This window comes from Triticum aestivum, chromosome 6B (genome assembly GCF_018294505.1).
Source record: "Triticum aestivum cultivar Chinese Spring chromosome 6B, IWGSC CS RefSeq v2.1, whole genome shotgun sequence".
NCBI lineage: Eukaryota > Viridiplantae > Streptophyta > Magnoliopsida > Poales > Poaceae > Triticum > Triticum aestivum.
In genome coordinates this window covers 385087262-385107837 of record NC_057810.1, presented here as the reverse complement: position 1 = coordinate 385107837, position 20576 = coordinate 385087262, and positions in this window count along the sequence as shown.

Here is a 20576-nt window from a genome sequence, read left to right as displayed (position 1 = left end):
GAAGCTTATGGAGGACATCACGCGAGAGACAGAACCGCTCATAAGGTATTGCAATCTGGTTTTTATTGGCCTACTCTCTTCCAAGATGCCCGTAAGTTTGTCTCATCTTGTGATGAATGTCAAAGAATAGGTAATATCGGTAAGCCTAAAGAAATGCCTATGAATTATTCACTTGTTGTTGAACCATTTGAAGTTTGGGGATTTGATTTCATCGGACCTTTTCGTTCCTCTAATGGGTATACACATATTTTGGTTGCTGTTGATTATGTTACTAAGTGGGTAGAAGCTATTCCAACCAGTAGTGCTGATCACAAGACCTCTATTAAAATGCTTAAGGAAGTTGTTTTCCCAAGCTTGGGAATCTCTAGATATTTAATGACTAATGGTGGTTCACACTTTATTCATGGTGCTTTCCGTAAAATGATTGCTAAGTATTATGTTTACCATAGAATTGCATCACCTTATCATCCTCAGTCTAGTGGTCAAGTTGAACTTAGCAATAAAGAAATAAAAATAAGCTTACAAAAGACTATTAATAGGTCCCAGAAGAATTGGTCTAAGAAATTAGATGATGCACTCTGGGCTTATAGAATAGCTTATAATAATCCTATGGGTATGTCCCCATATAAAATGGTTTATGGAAAAGCTTGTCATTTACCTCTTGAGTTAGAACATAAAGCATTTTGGGAAATTAAAGAACACAGTTATGATTTCAAACTTGCTGGTGAAAAGAGGCTATTTGATATTAGCTCACTAGATGAATGGAGAACCCAGGCTTATGAAAATGCAAAATTATTCAAAGAAAATGTTAAAAGATGGCATGACAAAAGAATCCAAAAGCATGAGTTCAAGGTTGCAGAATATGTTCTTTTGTACAACTCTTGTTTCAGATTCTTTGCAGGAAAACTCCTCTCAAAATGGGAAGGCCCTATGTCATCGAGGAGGTCTATCGATCCGGAGCTATCAAAATAAATAATGTCGAAGGCACTAACCCGAAGGTTGTCAATGGGCAACAAATAAAACACTATATCTTAGGTACACCCATTAATGTTGAAAGCATTGTTATCCAAACTTTGACACCGGAAGAACAAATAAAGAAGACCTTCCGGGACACTCCGGAATCATGAAAAAAGGGAGGTACGTGATACGGTAAGTAAACGGACTCCGAAAAATCCGCAAAAATATTTTTTGTTAGTTTTGGAATATTTAGAAAATTAGGAAAATAAGAAACTTCCAGGAAAGTGACCCTGGTGGGCACGATACACCAGGGCGCGCCAGGCATGCCTGGCACGCCCAGGTGGGTTGTGCCCACCTCGGGTACTTTCCGGACTCTGTTTTTCTTCCGTTCTACTTGTTCCCCAAGATAAAAAATCTAGATATACCTCCCGAACCTGTTATCCTCTGTATCGCGGAGAAATCTCATGTTTTCTTTTCTCTCTGATTTCCTGACAGATCTAGAATTATGTCGTCCCAAGACTCGGAGGGTGAGAGCTATGTCGTATATTGGAAGCTTCAAGGTCTATGGGGATGTGGAGCACTATGGCTGGACTTCGGAGGAAGAAGAAGACTTTGTTCTTGAGAAGGAGGAGACGAGCTCGAAGGAGGATGAAGTTCCATTGCCCCAACCTGGGGACATGCACATTGAATTTAAGAAGTCAAGTCTCCCCAACAAAGCAAAGAGGCCTAAGATCCAGTTTATCCATTTTTGTCTCTTGTAGGAAAATAAGCAAGACTTGTGCAAAAAGGTGTTGGAGCTTGAGTGGGAGATTCGTGAACTAAAAGATGAGAATTCTGTCCTCAAGCGTAAGCTGAGGAAGGATGGCAAACCCACTACTTCATCACCACCACCTTCTTCTTCACCACCAAAAGAAACTGAGTATCGAGTATGGGCACTCCCCTTGGCTTTTTCCAAGCTTGGGGGAGGTGCCCCGGTATCGTATCATCTCCACTATCTTTTGCCTTTACTCTCTTAGTTTGATCCATGGTTATCTTTTGCTATTAGATGAATAAAAGTTTAGTTCGATCCTTTCTTTTTGTGAGTTTTCTTAGTGATTGATCATTGTAATCATGTGTGAGCTATATAATAAAGTTTAGTTTGAGTTTTGCCTTCTTTACCTTTTTTGCCGCAATAAGAAATAAAAGAGAAAGATCATATGCTAATCTTATGGTAAGTGATGACATTACACAAGGAAAAGTATAAGTAGAAAATTTTATTGTAGATTGACAAACATAGTATTGGTCTATGATGCAACTCATGAAAGAATTAATAAGGGAAGAGAATATTCACATATAAATATACTATCATGGATATGATTGTGAGCACCCATCAAAATATTATATGCCAAAATTGTTGACGTTGGACTAGCAAGACAACTTAATGATTTATGTTTGTTCATATTCACATAGAAGTTATATTGTCATAGATCCTTCAACATGTGGTGCTTGCCCCTATCTTTGCTAGCCAAAAACTCCGCACTAAGTAGAGATACTACTTGCGCATCCAAAACCCTTAAACCCTATCTTGTTTTAGAGTCCACCATACCTACCTATGGATTGAGTAAGATCCTTCAAGTAAGTTGTCAACGGAGCAAAAAGGGCAATAGGAATTGCTTCAAAAAGTGTGAGATCATTTAGTGTAAGGGAAAATTAAGCGTTGTACGAACTTGTGATGGTGAAGAATAAAAGTGACAGACTGCATAATGAAGGTTGCTATCACAAGGGGCAATATAACGTGACGTTCTCTTGCACTAAGGGGTTGATAATATAAACAAAAGGCGCATGGCAACCTCTGCTTCCCTCTACGAAGGGCCTATCTTTTACTTTCAAGTATTTACTTTTATGCAGGAGTCAAAGTTTTTCTCTCTATTCCCTTTATTTTTCTCCTTTGGCAAGCATCATGTTGTGAGGAAAGATCTAGGTACATATATCCAGTTGAATATGGGTAGCATGAGTTATTATTGTTGACATCACCCTTAAGGTGAATACGTTGGGAGGCAAAACTATAAGCCCATATCTTTCTATGTGTCTGGTTGAAACGTTTTGCGCATGTGTACACGGTGAGTGTTAGCAATCATAGAAGACTTAATGACGGTTGAGTATGTGGACTTGCCTAAAGGCTTCGATATGTGACCCTTCCTGAAAAGATGATGAATTGTAGTTCCAAAGTTGACTGAGAACATAGTTTGTTGGTTTCCAATAGAATTTATGCTTTATACTTCGATGTTGTGATGAATTGTCACTTGTTCATGAGAAGTCTATGATAAAAGATCTATAATAAAAGTTTTATGTTAAAGTTTGTTGCTGTTATAATAAGTCACATGATGTTGCTATGTCCGTATTTTTTGTTTTTATCGACACCTCTCTCTCTCTAAGCATGTGGACATGTTTTTCGATTTCGTTTTTTGCTTGAGGACAAGCGAGGTCTAAGCTTGGGGGAGTTGATATGTCCATTTTGAATCATGTTTTCCTAGTGTTATTTATTTTGTTTTATTGTATAATAATGCTTTATTGGATTAATTCTAATGCCTCTTCTCTCATAATATGCAAGGTATGCACCAAGGGGGAGAATTCTGGCAGCTGGAAATCTGGACCTGAAAAAGCTAAGTCAAGCTACCTATTCTGCACAACTCCAATGAGCTGAAACTTCCCAAGGATTTTCTATGGAATATTTAAAGATTACTGGAGCAAATAAGTACCAGAGGGGGGCCACCAGGTGGGCACAACCCACCTGGGCGCGCCAGGAGTCCCAAGCGGGCCCTGGTGGGTGCTGCCCTCCTCGGCCCACCTCTGGTGCCCTATATAAGTCATTTTAACCTAAACTAATTGAGAGGAGGAATTTCGGGATGAAGCACTGCCGCCTCGAGGTAGAACTTGGGCAGGTGCACTTTTGCCCTCCGACGTAGCGATTCCATCGGGGGAACTTCCCTCCCGGAGGGGGAAATCATTGTCATCATCATCACCAACAACTCTCCCATCTTGGGGAGGGCTATCTTCATCAAAATCTTCACAGACCCAACTCCTCACAAACCCTAGTTCAACTCTTGTGTTCAATCTTCGTATCAAAATTATAGATTGGTGCTTCTGGGTGACTAGTAGTGTTGATTACATCTTGTAGTTGATTACTATATGGTTTATTTGGTGGGAGATTATATGTTCAGATCCGTTATGCTATTTAATACCCCTCTAATCTTGAGCATGATTAACATTTGTGAGTAGTTACTTTCGTTCTTGAGGTCACGGGAGAAATCATGTTGCAAGTAATCATGTGAACTTGATATGTGCTCGATATTTTGATGACATGTATGTTGTCATTCTCTTAGTGGTGTGATGTGAATGTCGACTACATGACACTTCACCATATTTGGGACTAAGGGAATGCATTATGTAGTACTTATTAGATGGTGGGTTGCGAGAGTGTCAGAAGCTTAAACCCCAGTTTATGCGCTATTCTGTAAGGGACCGATTGGATCCAAAAGTTTAATGCTATGGCTAGAATTTATTCTTAATACTTTTCTCTTAGTTGCGGATGGTTGCGAGAGGGTTAATCATAAGTAGGAGGTTTGTTCAAGTAAGAATAGCACCTAAGCACCGGTCCACCCACATATCAAATTGTAAAAGTAGCGAACACGAATTAAGCCAACATGATGGAAGTGACTAGATGAAATTCCCGTGTACCCTCAAGAACACTTTGCTTATCATAAGAAACCGTTTTGGCCTGTCCTTTCCCTCAAAAGGATTGGGCTATCTTGCTGCACTTTTGTTACTACTGTCGTTACTTGCTCGTTACAAATTATCTTACTATCAAACTACTCTGCTACTTACAATTTTAGCACTTGCAGACAATGCCTTGCTGAAAACCACTTGTCCTTTCCTTCTGCTCCTTGTCGGGTTCGACACACTGTCGGGGAAATGACACCTATGGGATCACGAGGATCCCTTCTACGGTTGGCAGGGAGAGAGTTGCACAAAGAGCAGGTCTGATGATCAGCATGAGAGATTTTTACCCAGGTTCGGTCCGGTGAGGAGCATAAAACCCTAGTCCTGCTTTGGGTGTATATTTAGTGTTCTTGAGTTCTTAGACTAGCTGCTATGCATGCCTAGTCCAAAAAGTCTGAATCCTCCTCCAGTATGCCTCGGGCCTCCTTTTATATGTGAAAGGGGTCGCCATAGTGGCACACAGGAGGTGTAAAGTAGCTATAGTGTACAAGATTATCGCTGCATTGTAGGACAACGCATTAAATGCGCTGCTTACATGTCCTTCAACTTTATCAGGGACGGTAATAGAACACGTCCCGTTCGTTGCCCCCTCACTACAAAAAAAATACACTTCCGTGATGATACGTGTTTGTCACAATAGGTCGCATTTTTTGTCATGCATGTACATCCATGAAAAATTTATGACAGAATCAAGATAGTCATACCTGTGCTGTCGTAGAAGTGTTCCATGACATTACCAAAATTATCCTCACGGAAGTGTCCACTTCCATGACGATAAATCGCGCGTCATAGAAGTGCTTTCGTCAAGGGTGACTGACACGTGGCATCCACGGTAACGGAACGCCGTTAAGCTATCGTGTCGGGTTTTGGATTCGATAACCCGTTAACAGCCCCGACCAATGGGGATTTTCCACATGTAAAATCATCATTGGCTGGAGGAGACACGTGTCAGGTCCGCGCTGGCACAGGTGTCACTCATCCAATGGGCGAGACGTGCCTATGATATGTTGACACGTGGACCGGCCCATCAAGTTTAAATGGGCCGGCCCAACTAAAGGCCCACAAGATTTTGCGGACCATAATGGGCCGGCCCAGCTAAAGGCCCACGAGATTTTGCGAACCATAATGGGTTGGCCCAGCTAACGGCCCACAAGATTTTGCGGGCCATAATGGGCCGGCCCAGGTAAAGGCCCACAAGATTTTTGTTTGCCATAATGGGCCGGCCCAGGTAAAGGCCCACAAGATTCTTGCGGATCATAATGGGCCGGCCCGGCTAAAGGCCCACGAGATTTCGCCGACATTAACGGGCCGGCCCAGCTGTAGGCCCACAAGAATTTGAGGACCCTAGTAGGCCGGCCCATTAACTGGCTGCCATGTTTTGGGCCAAATGCCGGCCCATATTTGATCCGGTCCATTAATGGCCTGCCACGTTCCGGGCCTAATAGTGGCCCATATGAGATCCGGCCCGTTAAAAGCCTACCACGTTCTGGGCCAAATTACGGCCCAGATCAGGTACGGCCCTTTAAGAGGCTATGGGCTCAATTATGGCCCATATCAGATTCGGCCCGTCAACTGGACACTATGCTTTTGGGCCCACTTGCTAGAGGCCCACTTAGTAATTCGGCCTGACATTAGTTTTGGCCTCTTAAGGACCCGTTTAACATTTCGGCCCTATATTAATTTCGGCCTGTTAAATGCCCGTCATATAGTTGGGCCTAACTACGGCCCGGTTTGCATCCGGCCTGCTCGCAGCCGATATCTGATTGGGCCAAACAAGGACCGAGACAATTTTGGCCTGTTAAAAGCCCGTGATTTGATTCGCACAATCATGGGCCGGGGTTCATTTCGGGCTGCTGCCGGCCCGTTAGCTGTTCGGCACGTTTCAGGCCCAACCTACATCGTGATTGCATGACGGCCCGATTATGTACCGTAATTTTACGGTTTGGCCGGTTTACTGCGAAGACAGGATAAATATACAGTAAAATAACTGCAGCATCGTGAATAAGAAAAAACCTAGACTATACAATAAAGAAATTACAGCATATTACATCCACTGGGCATCAAAGTTCGCCACTATGATAATAAAGCACAAGCAGACAGCAGATTACATACACTGGGCATCAAAGATCGCCACCAGTGCAAATAAACACGCCGACAAAATAATATACAAAACCGACAGCACTTCAATAGAGTTCAAGAAAGGTTAGCCCTGCTGGGGAGCTGCAGCGCAAGCAGCTGAGCAAGATGATGAGACTGCGCTTGTTCAACACTTAAATCTTCCTCACTCTGAAAGATAAACAAGCAGACAGATGACAGGTTTTGCACATAAAAGTATCAGTGCTGACAATTCATCACATTTCTTACTGACGAATAAAGTGACACAGTTTAAAATTGCATTAACACAATATGGTATTGTTCAGGTCAAGACATGGCAGGAAATGACATTGTGAAGGAGTTGGCAGCTTCACGACACCACTGGATTACAGATCAAGAACTCATAAGTATCAATGGTTAGTGTGCTGTCAATTTATCCCATTTCAGATTGGCAAATAAAGAGACGGTTTAAATAATACTCCCTCCGTCCGGAATTACTTGTCATCAAAATGGATGTGTCTAGAACTAAAATACATCTAGATACATCCATTTCAATGACAAGTATTTTCGGACGGAGGGAGTAGTAGAATGATATGACATTGTTCATAGTTAAGACATTGCAGAATATGACATTGTGCTGTAGTGGGTAGGTTCACCACACCACTGGATTACGGATGAAGAACAGAAGCATACATGCAGTGCAAAAGAAGATCACTTGCTCTGTATAGTTTAATTTACATGGTATGAATAAGGAACTTGGTTGTACAACTGAAAACTTAAATTGAGAAAGGACAAACTTTTGTTTATGAACTACATAATAAACTTTAAACATGCAATTTGATGCAAACACCAAAAATAAACAGCTGTTGCAGTCATGCCTAACCAAATATATACAACAAAGTTTGAAGGCTTGAGATGGACAAACTTACATTATTGGTGAAGACAGGCTCTATAAAGGCCTTGTCCATGCTGATGGGGGGGGCAATTCAAGAAGTTTACCACAGAATCTTCTTCATAAGCATTGCCTTTATTCTACATTTTGTTAAGAGTAAATATAGATGTGATAATATACGAAAAAATGGAGAATATTTAAGATAAGATGAAGAGTGATGCTACATAACCAAGTAGCTATAAATGTAAGTGCAGCGATACAGGCAAAAGGTACAGCCAAGAGCAATGCACAGCTAAACTTCTTCAGTACCAACCTTATGGTAAGAGTAAATATAGATCTGATGTGTAGAAAATGGAGGGCAAAGGAAAATAAGCTGCAGAGTGATGGTACATGAACAACTACCTGTCATTATAAGTACACTGATAAAGGACAGCATGTACTTACAAGAACAATGCAGAGCTAAAAAACATTGGCATTGGATATATTCTACACTAATGTAACCATTCATACAGATCAGATAATTTGGAGCGAACAATTGATAAGCAAGCTATCATGCATACTGCTGTCACATAATGAACCAGGTATGTATGCAAGTACAGTGATACAGGACAACAGGTACTAACAAGAGCAAAGCAGCGGGCAGCATATTTGCGATATCCTGTCGTTCTTTTCAAACCGGAATTCTTCTTCGAGCAGATTTCCTGCAAACAAGATCCGTAAGGCACATGCGGAAAAGTAGAAGTTCAAATTGTCATGTGATTTCATAGACAGTACCTCATCCTGGGAACGAGACCAGTGCATAACAATGTTTTTCCATTCAATGTCTTCTAAATTTAGCACAGGAGACTTCACCGGAAATTCGTTTATAGATTTGCCACCAAAGTGTGATTTCCTCAGGTAACACCGATACTGCTGCAATGCTTCCTTGAAAAGCACAAGCAAGCTTTGCTCGTCATGACTATCCAGATTGACCCTCGCCTAGTTACAACAATGTAATGTAAATCATTGATGTGTTCAATCAGCAGAAAACAGGAAAATAATAACCATGAATAATAGCACTTACACGTAAGTTGGACAGGAAGATGTGAAAATGGTGTTTGTCTTCACAATAATCTTCCCATGATGGGAATATATGCACGTAGTCCCTAACAACATTGAAAGCATTGTCTTTTAAACTGGGAATAAATGGAATGGGGTTCCAATCTGCAGGAATTGGCCGTCTCTGCAGTTGGGATAGGTCTTCGGCCGGTGGACTTGCTGTACTTTTTGCTGGAGTGGGATTTTTCTGTGGTACAGCTGGTGCTATGGCAAATGAAATCGGTATACCTTTTGCTGGAGTGCAGGTCCTGTGTGGTGGGGCTAGTGGTGTGGCCAGTGAAGTATGGGTACAGTCTGCTGGAGTCGGTCCTACGTTTTGTGTCACAGCTCTATCGAACATGGTAAAGAAGAGCAAGCAGATTTTGGATAATAAAATGTTGGTTGCGCAGTGCCCACACATGATGAACCAGAGCGCATTAAGAATGCAACTCCCAGCTGTCTCTCGACCATTTCAGGCGGTTGGATGAAGATCCTACGTCTCCTAACCCTTCTTCTTCCTCGTCTCTGATTCTTCCCATACAGAACACCGCACGGGCCGCCGGACCACCGGCCCCCACCGCCTGTGTTCCTCCGCCACCCCCACCCCCCACCCGCGTCGAGTTTTCTTCATTCGGCGAGGCCCCACAACCACCTGAGCCCCTTGGATCGCACCGGTGAACTCCTGCGAGCTCTGAAAAATCGACTGACCCAATTTTGAAATTTAGTCTACTGTGATTTAACTAGTGTGGAATATAAAAGGGGAAAACGATAAGCATTGGGAGTATAGTGTTGAGCGTGCCATGGCGGATCTGAAGGTGCAAACCAGACAAAGGCAACTTCGCAACCAAGACAAGAAATCAGAGTAAAGCAGTGGCGATCTATTTTCTTGCTGCGATAAATAAGCTGAGCAGATATGAAAGAGTACCGCCTCTGGTGCGGCGCCGTGTACGCATCTGCTGAGAATTTGATGGTGCTGCGGTAGCGATGGCTGTCGGCGGTGTCGAAGCAGATCTAGGAGGGTAGACGGTGGCGGTAGGGCACGGTGGACGAGATGGTCATAGGAGCGGCGTCGACAAGGTGGAAGACGACGGGGATGAAGCGAGAGGACGGGATGCAAAGATCCTGGTACGAAGGCGTGGATGAGAGAGGTCGATCTCTTGTAATGGACGGTGGCGTCGGGGTATCAGCTCCGGCATGGTGGAGGAGGACGGCGGTGGATGGGGTGGAGGATGGAGGAGGGTGGGGTGGAGAGGGTGTTTTGGCGCCCACGGAGTATGAATGGGCAAAAGGGAGGTGGAGAGGAAGGGGGGACCATGTATTCAGGTCATGCTTGTCTCAAATGCGAGGAAATTTACAAACTTAGCCCCTGTTTCAAATTTCTACTACATCACAGCAACATTAGTCGGTTGGGGATGGGACGGTAATCTCGCATACACCGAATATTTGCCGATGAGAGTTTGTCTTTGGCGCCCACCGTGTATGAATATGAATCGGGGAGGGAGTCGATTTTGGCCGAGGGCACACTGTGTTTTGGCACCCACCGTGTATGAATCTGGGTGAGAGGTGGTTACGTCACGTTTGGGTGAAATTACAAACCTACCCCTATCGAAACCTATAGATATCCAGCAGATAGGCTTTGCGCGGCAGGGATAGGCAGTAGTGATTTCCATCTCGCAGATTTTGGTTTCGGGCGGTTACTGCGACTTTCCCGCTTTGTTCAAATTTTGCACAGTGCACGTTTGCCGTGCCAACTCAATTCGAATCCCGTTTGTATTCTACTATTTTTTTCGGGCGGGATCCATTTTCAATTGGAATTACATTCTATATACATCATTTTTTTACATATACTTTCAAAAGCACAACAAAGAATTCTGCTCCTTTATATGTATAATATGATTTACAAATACAACGATCTCAAAATCTTAAGGTTGATTTCGAAAATTTTTAACCAAATTATGTTCTACTAAAATGTATGGATCAGTAATATCTACATATTAAATAACATAGATGTGCGTGAATTCATATGAGTATGCATGTTTGATAGATCAATTTTGGTTCGAGTATGGATTACATGTATCATCATCTCGAATTCAAATATTTGAATCCCTTTTTTGTTCACTCCTTTCACGCCCATCTCTCTCGCATGCATGCTCCTTCAGGTAGCCATCACTCTCTTTTCTCCAGCTCACTCGCATGCTCACTACGTGTTTCTCCTACCTCGCAAACATGGTCTCTCGACGTCTCCCTTGAGAAGTGTCACACTCTCCCTATCATTATACATTACACGGTTTTCATTATCTCTCACGTCTCTACTGTACTCTAGTATCACTCGGTACCTAAGCTTTCTTTTTCACCGCCACACACACAGTCTCCACTCGTCTTTCACTTTGTCTTTCTCTCTATGGGATTCTCTCACACACCCTATATGTCTCCACATATGACTCATACCACTAAAATTACTCTCTCTCTCTCTCCTGTAGACACAACATTTGTTGCGGTCTCCTTTTCGTCTCCATCCCAGACTGACACCGATCAGACAACCCCGACTACCGTCTCCTCTCTCTCTCTCTCACAGACACACACACACACAACTCCTGCTTCCACTCCCCTTCCCGACTACAGTCTCTCTCTCACACACAAAACTCTCGCTTTCGCACCCCGACTCGTATTTCACTCACAAACATTTATCGACTAGCTAGCCTCTAGATAGATTTATACACCCGCACTCTCATGCTTCCACCATCGCATACATGTCTCTCTCCCGCTCCTTGTATCTATGTAGCTTTTTCTTCCCTTCTTGAGACACGCCCTCTCGATCGTGCACACACACACACACTATCGCCTCATTTTAAGCTGATACCTATCGCACACACACTACTTTTGTCTTTGTCACACATGCACTCCGTCCTCCTCCACTCTTCCTCTCTCTCTCACACACACATGGGCTTTTTGCAACAACTAGCAAGATGCACATGTGTTGCATGGAACATCAAGATGCATTTGTATGAGTAGTTTATCTTGTGGGGGAAAAGGATGAACGAGGGAAGACCTTATTTGCAAATGTGGAGAGGGGTGTGGGTATCTTTTTGCAAAATTGCCATAGTTTCCTTCCGACCCGTCAGATATAGATCGGACGGCCTATATTGCAGGATGGCAGGCACACGATCATCACCGACAATGCTTTTTATAAGAGTAGGGATAAAAATAGAGTTGGTGATGATGGTGGGCCTGCCATGCTGCAATGTAGGTCGTCCGATTTATATCTGACGGATAGGAAGGAAAATATGGCAATTTACCCACACTCTTCACCACATTTGCAGATAAGGCCTTCCCTCGTTCATCCTTTTCTCCCACAAGATTTTGATGTTCCGTGCAACGCACGGGCATCTTGCTAGTAAGAGTAGAAATTAGACATATACCACTTCTCGAATCTTGAAACCAACAACATGCCTCCCTTATCTCATCAAAACCGCCAAAGGAATAAATTTTGAGTGAAACATAACATATTTTTAGTGATATACGTATTTCAAAACTAGACTTTTTTTCTATCAAATCGGTGAATATGTATTAATCTACTTTGATCGTGTGGCAACGCATTGGCACATTGCTAGTAGTTATTATAATTTTTGGACACCAGACAAATGGTGGAGTACATATACGAAGAGAAGAGGCGCACGCACGCAGTCGGCCTCTCGCTGTCTCGCACACATAAGTGTTACGTAAAGGCGACGTTAACAAATAAACCCTAAAACCCTCGGTGCACGATTGCTGCATTCATGGGTACCGGGTACGTGGTGGAGCACCTTTGTAGGAGTTGATGGTCGGGACCACAGGTGAACGACTTGGAGCGCGGTGGCTCGCCAGTTGCCACAGATCGAGTAGCCACGTTTAAAATATCATTTTTTAGCGGGGTTAAGAGTTCCGATTTTAAATGGCACGTTATAAGTAGTAAGTAGTTTTTAGAACGATTGGTATGGAGCGAAAATGGAATTCATAGTACTACGTACCTCCTTGGCGTATGGCTGTATGGGTTTATGTTACGAAATGTTGAACCTGGTAGTTCTAGGGAAAATACTATGGTTTAGATTTAGATGCGGGTTTTCAGTAATCGGAAGGGGCAACCCTTCTTTGATTAAAAAAAACTACTACCTCCATTCTGGTTTACTAGTCCCCATCGTACTTTGGGTCAAAGTTTGTCCATGAATTTTACTTGTAAAATGTGAATGGAGAACGAGATTTTGTTATACCCAAACAAAAAAGGACTGGAGGGAGTGATTGCTCTGACACGGACGCGACCTCTCATAGCGCAGGCATTGAACCGGCGAACCGGCCAAGAGGGCCGCACTCGCTGCAGGACAGGCTGAGCACGCCTCCTTGCCGCGTGCAACCAGCTTAAGACCGCCCCGCCTGCCTTCATTTAATCCGCACGTGTGCCGGCAACACGTCCTTCCGCGAGATGGCAGGCATTTTGGAACACAAAAAGTGACTAAAACATAATTAATTTATGCATGGTCTTCACTTGTTGTGCTCGCACTGGTAGCAGGAACTAGTAGAAGTTTTTCTTTATTTATAACTCTCCTCACATTTTTTGGCTTTGAAGTGAATCATGGTTGTGGACATTATGTATGAATGTGCAGATATCTGTGAACATGAGTTTGATGTGGAAGTTGGACTTGGAATGTTGGGCTTGTGCGTGAACTATACCATGTCCAATGCTTCGTCTGTTATTGTTTGGAAATTAATTGCTGTTATTACATGACCCAAAAAAAACATTTTGTGCCACATTAGTAGATGCACAGACATCACAACAGGCATGTTGACTGGATAAACATTTGAACCTAGCTATTATGAAGGAAATTTTGTATTGACAACAGTTTTTGATAGTAGGAGACGCCTAGCCTGCTCTACCTCAGCTAGCTTATTTCTGGCTTCTTCCATCTCTTCTTTGGCTTGGGTGAAGAGAGCATCTGATTGCTCTTTTCGTTTCTTCAGGAACTCAGCTATATTCTCAAGGGCCGATGCACACTTTCTTTCAGCCTTTACTAATGCCACGAGGACACGAACAGCTGACGACTCCACCTTGCTTGTGTGTAATCCAGCATCATCTGGGAATTTGCACCTTGTGTCTAATCCAGCATCATTAGGGAACTGGCACCTTGTGTGTAATCCAGCCTCATTTTGGAAACATGATCTTGAGGTTGACCATACTTCCCTCCTCGCAGGAACTGCATCCTGACATGAAGTTGCTTCTTTTTTAGATCAATACTCAGAGAATCCTAGATCCATTTAGTAGAAGCCAGATAAACAGAACTCGGAGAAGTGAATTCAAAAGGAAAAGAAATATAAAAACAGACTACACGGTGGGAACACCCACTTCCTACATCAAGTTAAAAACGAAAGCATTAGGACGAGACTCTTCTTATTACACATCGAAGAACACCACGCTTAAGAGAAACAGAAACTACAACATATACACATGGAAGAACATGAGGCTAAACGAAAGTAATTGATAGGGTGTTACTTATCAAAGCTCGTTTTACAGGTTCGGTGCAGCTCCTCTTTAACTTGCCACGCTCCTTGAAGATGTCCCGAATAACCCGTGTTTGGTCTTCATTGCTCCTCTGCATGTTTACACTCATGGTTTCAAAATCTCAACATGGCAAGAAAAATACTACTAGTAATACTCGCGCATCTTGTGGGCAACATTAAAGCACTCGTCTGCCATGTTAGAGCATCTCCAACAGAATCGCAACGTGCGGCGCTTTAAAAAAGCATTTACAGTGCTGAGATCGAGAAGTAGATACTAGAGAGTAGAGGATTGTTCTCAGAATAGATAGATAAAAAAAGATAATTCAACTACTCATCATCCGACTGCTCCTCGGTGATGTCCTCCTCCGACGTCTGACTGTAGGCGTGAAGATACCGATCGTCGTTGGATTCCCAGGGCGACGCTGCTCCTAGCCTCATGTTGAATTGAGCGTCCGCTTTTCGCCTATGCTTGTCCTCGCGATAGGAGGCTCGCTCCGCTCTCCTCTTATCCCTCTCCGCCCTCCTTTGCACGTAGAACTCACGCTCGTTGATGATGTCCTGCGGGAAGTGTTGGCGCCACAGCGCAATGTCTTCCTCGTCCATCTCAGCATGCCGAGACGGTGCTCCCGCCTCCGGTTGTCGCGACGATCCTCGTCGGTGCTAAGCCGCGACAGATGCGCGAGCTCCTACGCCCGCTCCCGCGTCGGCACGTTGGGGAAGTTCAATATTCTATGAGGTCACCGGAGGCGCCACGCCGCCGTGTCGTACGCGCGGGCGGCTCGGTGGCGGTGTCAAAATTGCCGAGGCCGAGGCACATCCTGCGGAACCGGATCTCGGCGATGCGGCGGCATGGTGGCACGGCAGCAGCGAGGAGAAAAAGAGCAGGGAGAGAGCGGTGGCGAGGCACAGAGCGGTGGCAAGGCACAGAGCAGTGGGAGGGCGTTGGATTTTATAAAGCGCGCCGGACGCCACGCGCCAAAACTAGCGCAAGCCCGGCCGCTTTTTCCCGCGTGCGCGCGATCCTTTCCCGACGTCTCTGCTATCTCTACTCTCTTCTCTACGGTTATATTTATTTTATATTTTATATTTAATATTTATCTCTACTTCCTTTACTGTCTACTTTTTTCTCTATACTTTTTTTTCTTGCAATATAGGCTGTCCAATTTATATCTGACAGATAGGAAGGAAACAAATGGGAATTTTGCAAAAAGATACCCATACCCCTCTCCAGATTTGCAAATAAGGCCTTCCCTCGTTCGTCCTTTTCTCCCACAAGATAAACTACTCATACAAATGCATCTTGATGCGTGCAACGCATGGGCATCTTGCTAGTTCTAAAAACCTTTCCATCATTTGCCACACTGCTGGTTGCAGATGAAAAATCTACCCAAGCACAGCGCGATACAGGAGTGACACACAATTACAAGCTGATATTCTGTTGGACAATGGAGGCTATAACCAATTACTTTTATGGGAACAATAGCACCCAGGAAAATTGAAGGGTAGGTATGAACAAAATTGGAACTGCACATGTACTGCCAAGTGATTCAATACACACATTACCAATCGAGGAGGAGAACGATGGTCGCGGCAGCCTCTGTGAGTCATGGTTGGCAACGGGAGTCAGTTCATTGTCCACGATGGTGGTACTTCTGCGCTTGGCGTCGGCTTCCGGGAAGCAGATCCGAGACCGTGGAAGACGATGCCGGGGAAGAGGCTCCGTCTATGACGACGACTGTGGACCGGCTCCAGTGCGGCATACGAGGTCGTCGACAAGGCAGATGCGCTGCGGTGGACGAGTGCGCCGATGTAAAGGGGAGGAGCACAAAGGATGCGGTGCCGTGGAGAAGTCTATTTTGCGGTGGGGATAGAAAATGGGGAGTATTCAGGTGTACTACTCTCGGTGCCGGGGTGGGGCTGTCTGGGTAGGGTGAACCTGAAGTTACGAAAACAGCCCCCTACCAAGCGTCGTACGTAGGCCTATTCCGAAGGCTATGATGGTAACTTCCCACTGCTCGAATCAGGGTCGCGGGAGATTTTCCCGCCGACCTCAAAATTTTGTGACACTGGACTCCCCGTGTGGCGTGTTGAGTGATTCGGCTAAGCAACTAGCGAGTAGTAGTAGTAAACTCTGCATATTAGGTTTGACCGAAGTCAAACTTCCTAAAGTTTGACCAAGTTTATATAAAAATATAAACATTTACCATAACAAATATGTATGATGTTGTCGGTGTACTAGAATAGGGGTACCCTAGTACCCCGAACTTGTGCACGGGCAGTTGCAGCACCCCGCGGCAAGGCTTGTCGGGCGACCGCCAAGGACCTCCGTGGTTCCTTTGGAGCCATTCAAGAACAAAGTATTTAAGCTCAGGAGACAAGGCCCCGGCAAGAGGAGCTTGCCGGGAAGGCCAACCAAGGCATTTCAAGGAACTTCCCGCGACGCACCGCACGTCCCGGCAAGGCTCGGCGAGCGACAAGCTTCCGGGCCCGACAAGACAACGGCCGCGGCAAGGCGCTTACCGCGGCAGGCGGCCACTCTGTGCCCGCGCTCCAGCGCATCCACCAACGTGTCGCCCTGAGGGCTTTTTCAGTCACGCGTGGTGGGAGGCTGTGTAGCCAGGGGTGCGAGGTGGCATGCGATGCTGACAAGATCGCCATCGTGGCAGGTGGTGGCACCCCTGACGGTCCCTTTCTGCACTGTTTGGGCGACGCAGACGGGCATTTAATGCCCTTCTCCCTTTCCGTCAGGGTTAGGTAGGATACACTGTACAAGTAACTGTACCAACCACCTCGCTTTTTACATTTGTACCCTTCTCTGTGTTGCCACCTGTCGGTGACCCCTTTAAGCGTATAAAAGGAGGCCCATGCGCAATGTAGAGGAGGTTCGACTCTTTCGTAAGCCAGAAAACACTTAGCTCTCTCTCTCTGGAGCAAGAAGATAATAGAATCAAACAAGCAGCAGTAGGAGTATTATCTCTCCGGAGAGCTCCGAAGCTGGGTAAACTGCTCGTGTGCTTCGCCTTGATCCGCTCTTCGTGCGATCTCCGCCCCCCACCAAACCGAAAGGGGCTCGGTCCGCCGGCCCCATAGGTGTTCGTGGATAAGTTTCCCCGACATCTTTGGCGCGCCAGGTAGGGGTCGTCGAGGTTGTGTGAACCTGATCCGGCGGTCACATGAGCGACATCTTCACTTTCGTCATCGACATGCCACCGAAGAAGAAGGCTTCGGAGATAGCTGTTCCGTCCACGTCGATCCCACCGCCACCGGAGCAAGCGGGTGGTGGGGAAGACGTCGGCGGAAGGACGAACATCGACGAGGAAGCTCACGACGCTGCCAGGTCCAAGGGCAAGGCGGCGCAGACCTCGTCGTCCGTGCTTATTCCGCGCCCATCTCAGGAGGCGCAGGACCGACAACGCCATGGTACTCGCAGTACCATACGTTTGTTGGGCCAAGATCAAGCTGGTGGATCCCGGGGCGCTCAAGACCAACATGCACGCCAACGTGCTGGCACGAGCGAGACACGGTTGCCTGGGCGGGATACTGCTCCTTCTAACATAGTTAGAAGTTCGAGCACATCCCGTTCCTCACGCCGTCCGCCACTGCCACCCACCACTCCGGCAGAAGCTTTGGCGCGAGCTCAACTGCTCCTGGATTACCCTTCGACATCGGACAAGATCAACGAATGGAGGGCCACCATTCAGAGTCTCATCGGCTACGCCAACAGCGATACTCCGCGGCAGCCGAGCACGTCGCCGCCGCGGCAGGGTTGCCAGGCGCGAGCCGGTGGCGACGAAACTGGTGGGGGTGCAATCACCACCCCGAAGGCCGAGATCGCCGACTCGCCGGATCCACCTCGACAGCGACTCCACCGCATCGTCGGATCCACGAGCTCGTCGCGATCAGCGCCAAGTTCTCCACGATCGACAGCAAGAAGACGCTCGTACTCGCATCGAGCGCCGAAGAGAAGCGCGACGTCAATCCGACAAGCGCGTCGGGCCCTCTGTTGACATGCATGCGCCAGGGGAACCAGGCGACTTGCCGTACGCGGTAGGTTGCCCTGCGTTCACTCGTGAGCTGCGGCAAGTCCAGTGGCCCAGCACGAAGAACTTCAAGCCAGATGTACCGGAGAAGTACGATGGCAAGACGCATCCGTCGGAGTTCCTCAGCATCTACACCATTGCGGTGCAGGCTGCCGGGGGGCGGGATGACAAGATCCTTGCCAAGTACTTCCCGCTGGTGCTCAAGCCCAACATCAGATCCTGGCTCATGCACTTGCCGGACAACTCCATATCCTCTTGGGCCGATCTATGCCATCAGTTTGTCGGCGCCTTCACAGGCGGCCACAAGCCTCATGGCCAAGAGAGTGACCTTCATCTGCTCGCCCAGAAGGAAGGAGAACCTCTGCGTAAATACATTCAGAGATTCAGCAACGTACAACACAACATCCCAGATGTCCACCCTGCCGCGGTAATCAGCGCGTTCCACCAGAACGTGCGGAACCGCAGGATGCGGGAGGAGATGGCGATGTGCAAGATTAGAGACGTCAGTGAGCTATATGCCCTGGCCGACAAGTGTGCACGTGCTGAGGAAGGGAGGAGACTCCCCGGAGAGAATGTAGGAGCAGGAGGATCTGATAGTGAGGATGCCGCCCCGGCAAAGAAAAACCGGCGGCGAAATAATAGGAAGAAGAAAGGCAAAGAGGTGTTGGTCGTTGAGCAGTCTGGCAAGACGCCCAAAGCTGGCAGCTCCGGCAAGGAGGTTGCCGCGGAGGTGGCGGTCGCCGACAAGCAGGACGGCACCAACAAGCAATACTGCAAGATCCACCGCACCAAGGGCCACGATCTCCAGAGCTGCAAGAAAGTCGAGCAGCTTGTTGAGCAACAGAAAGCTGAATACGAGCGGCACGACAAGGAGAAGGCCCAGGAAGGTGCTGGAGGATCCGGCAAGAAACGTCCCGGCCGAGGAGGACGCTGCGGCAAGGCCAAGCAGCGGCAAGGAGACAGGCCTCCCCGTGGCCGCGACAAGGATGAAGATGACGACGACGACGAAGACATGGACAATTAGGAGAACGATGAGCAGGAGTTCCAGAAAGCCACAGAGGTCCTGTGTGTTGACGGCGGTGCTTCTCTGCATACTTCGCACCGCCACCTCAAGCAGTGAGTGCGAGAAGTTAATGCAGCAGAACCACCCGTCGAGTCATGCAAGCCTATGAAATGGTCCAGCACGCCTATCATCTTTGATATTGAGGACCACCCTAATCGCATAACTGCGGTCGGGTGCTTGCCGATGTTGGTTTCACCAACTATCCGCAACCTCAAGGTCACTAAGATGTTAGTTGACGGCGGGGCCGGCTTGAATCTGATCTCCTCCGCGGTGCTCCAGAAACTCCAAATCCCTGACAGCGAGCTCGAAGAGACCGGCACGTTCCAAGGAATCAACCCGGGAAGGAGCAAGCCGAAGGGAAAGATCACGTTGCCGGTAACATTTGGCAGCGAGTTGAATTTCAGGACTGAGAGGGTCACTTTTGACGTTGCTGACTTCCCATTGCCCTACAATGGGATACTTGGCCGTCCAGCGCTCGCCAAGTTCATGGCAGCCTCTCACTATGCCTACAACGTACTGAAGATGCCAGGCCCGATAAGTGTCATCTCTGTCCCTGGCGACAAGAAGGATGCACTTATCTGCGCCGACAAGATCTACCGGGAAGCAGCAGCCGCAACAGATCGCAAGTCACTTGCCGCTAAAGCTCCCGGGGGGAAGAAGAAGACCAAGTCTGGCAAGAGCTCTGATGCCCACTCCGGCAAGCGCACCTCTTCGGAGTGCTGCGCTACCCCGAGAAGTGCGTGTTTGGAGTCCCCTCCGGCAAGCTTCTCGGGTTCTTTGTGTCTCAACGGGGAATTGAAGCCAATCCCGACAAGATCAAGGCCATTGAGCAGATTGAAGCACCAAAGCGCGTCAAGGATGTGCGGAGGCTTGCCGGTTGCGTGGCTGCTCTCAGCAGGTTTATCTCCAGATCTGCTGAGTGCGCCCTGCCATTTTTCAAAATCTTGAAAAAGGGAGGTCCAATGAAATGGACTCCGGAGGCGGAGGCTGCGCTGCAGGACTTGAAGAGATACCTGTCCTCCACTCCAACACTTGTCGCACCTAAACCACAAGAGAAGTTGCTGCTGTATATAGCGGCAACCAATCAAGTGGTTAGTGCTACGTTAGTAGCGGAGAGGGAGGCAGACGATGAGCCAGCAACCGCGGTAGATGCATCCAGCGACAA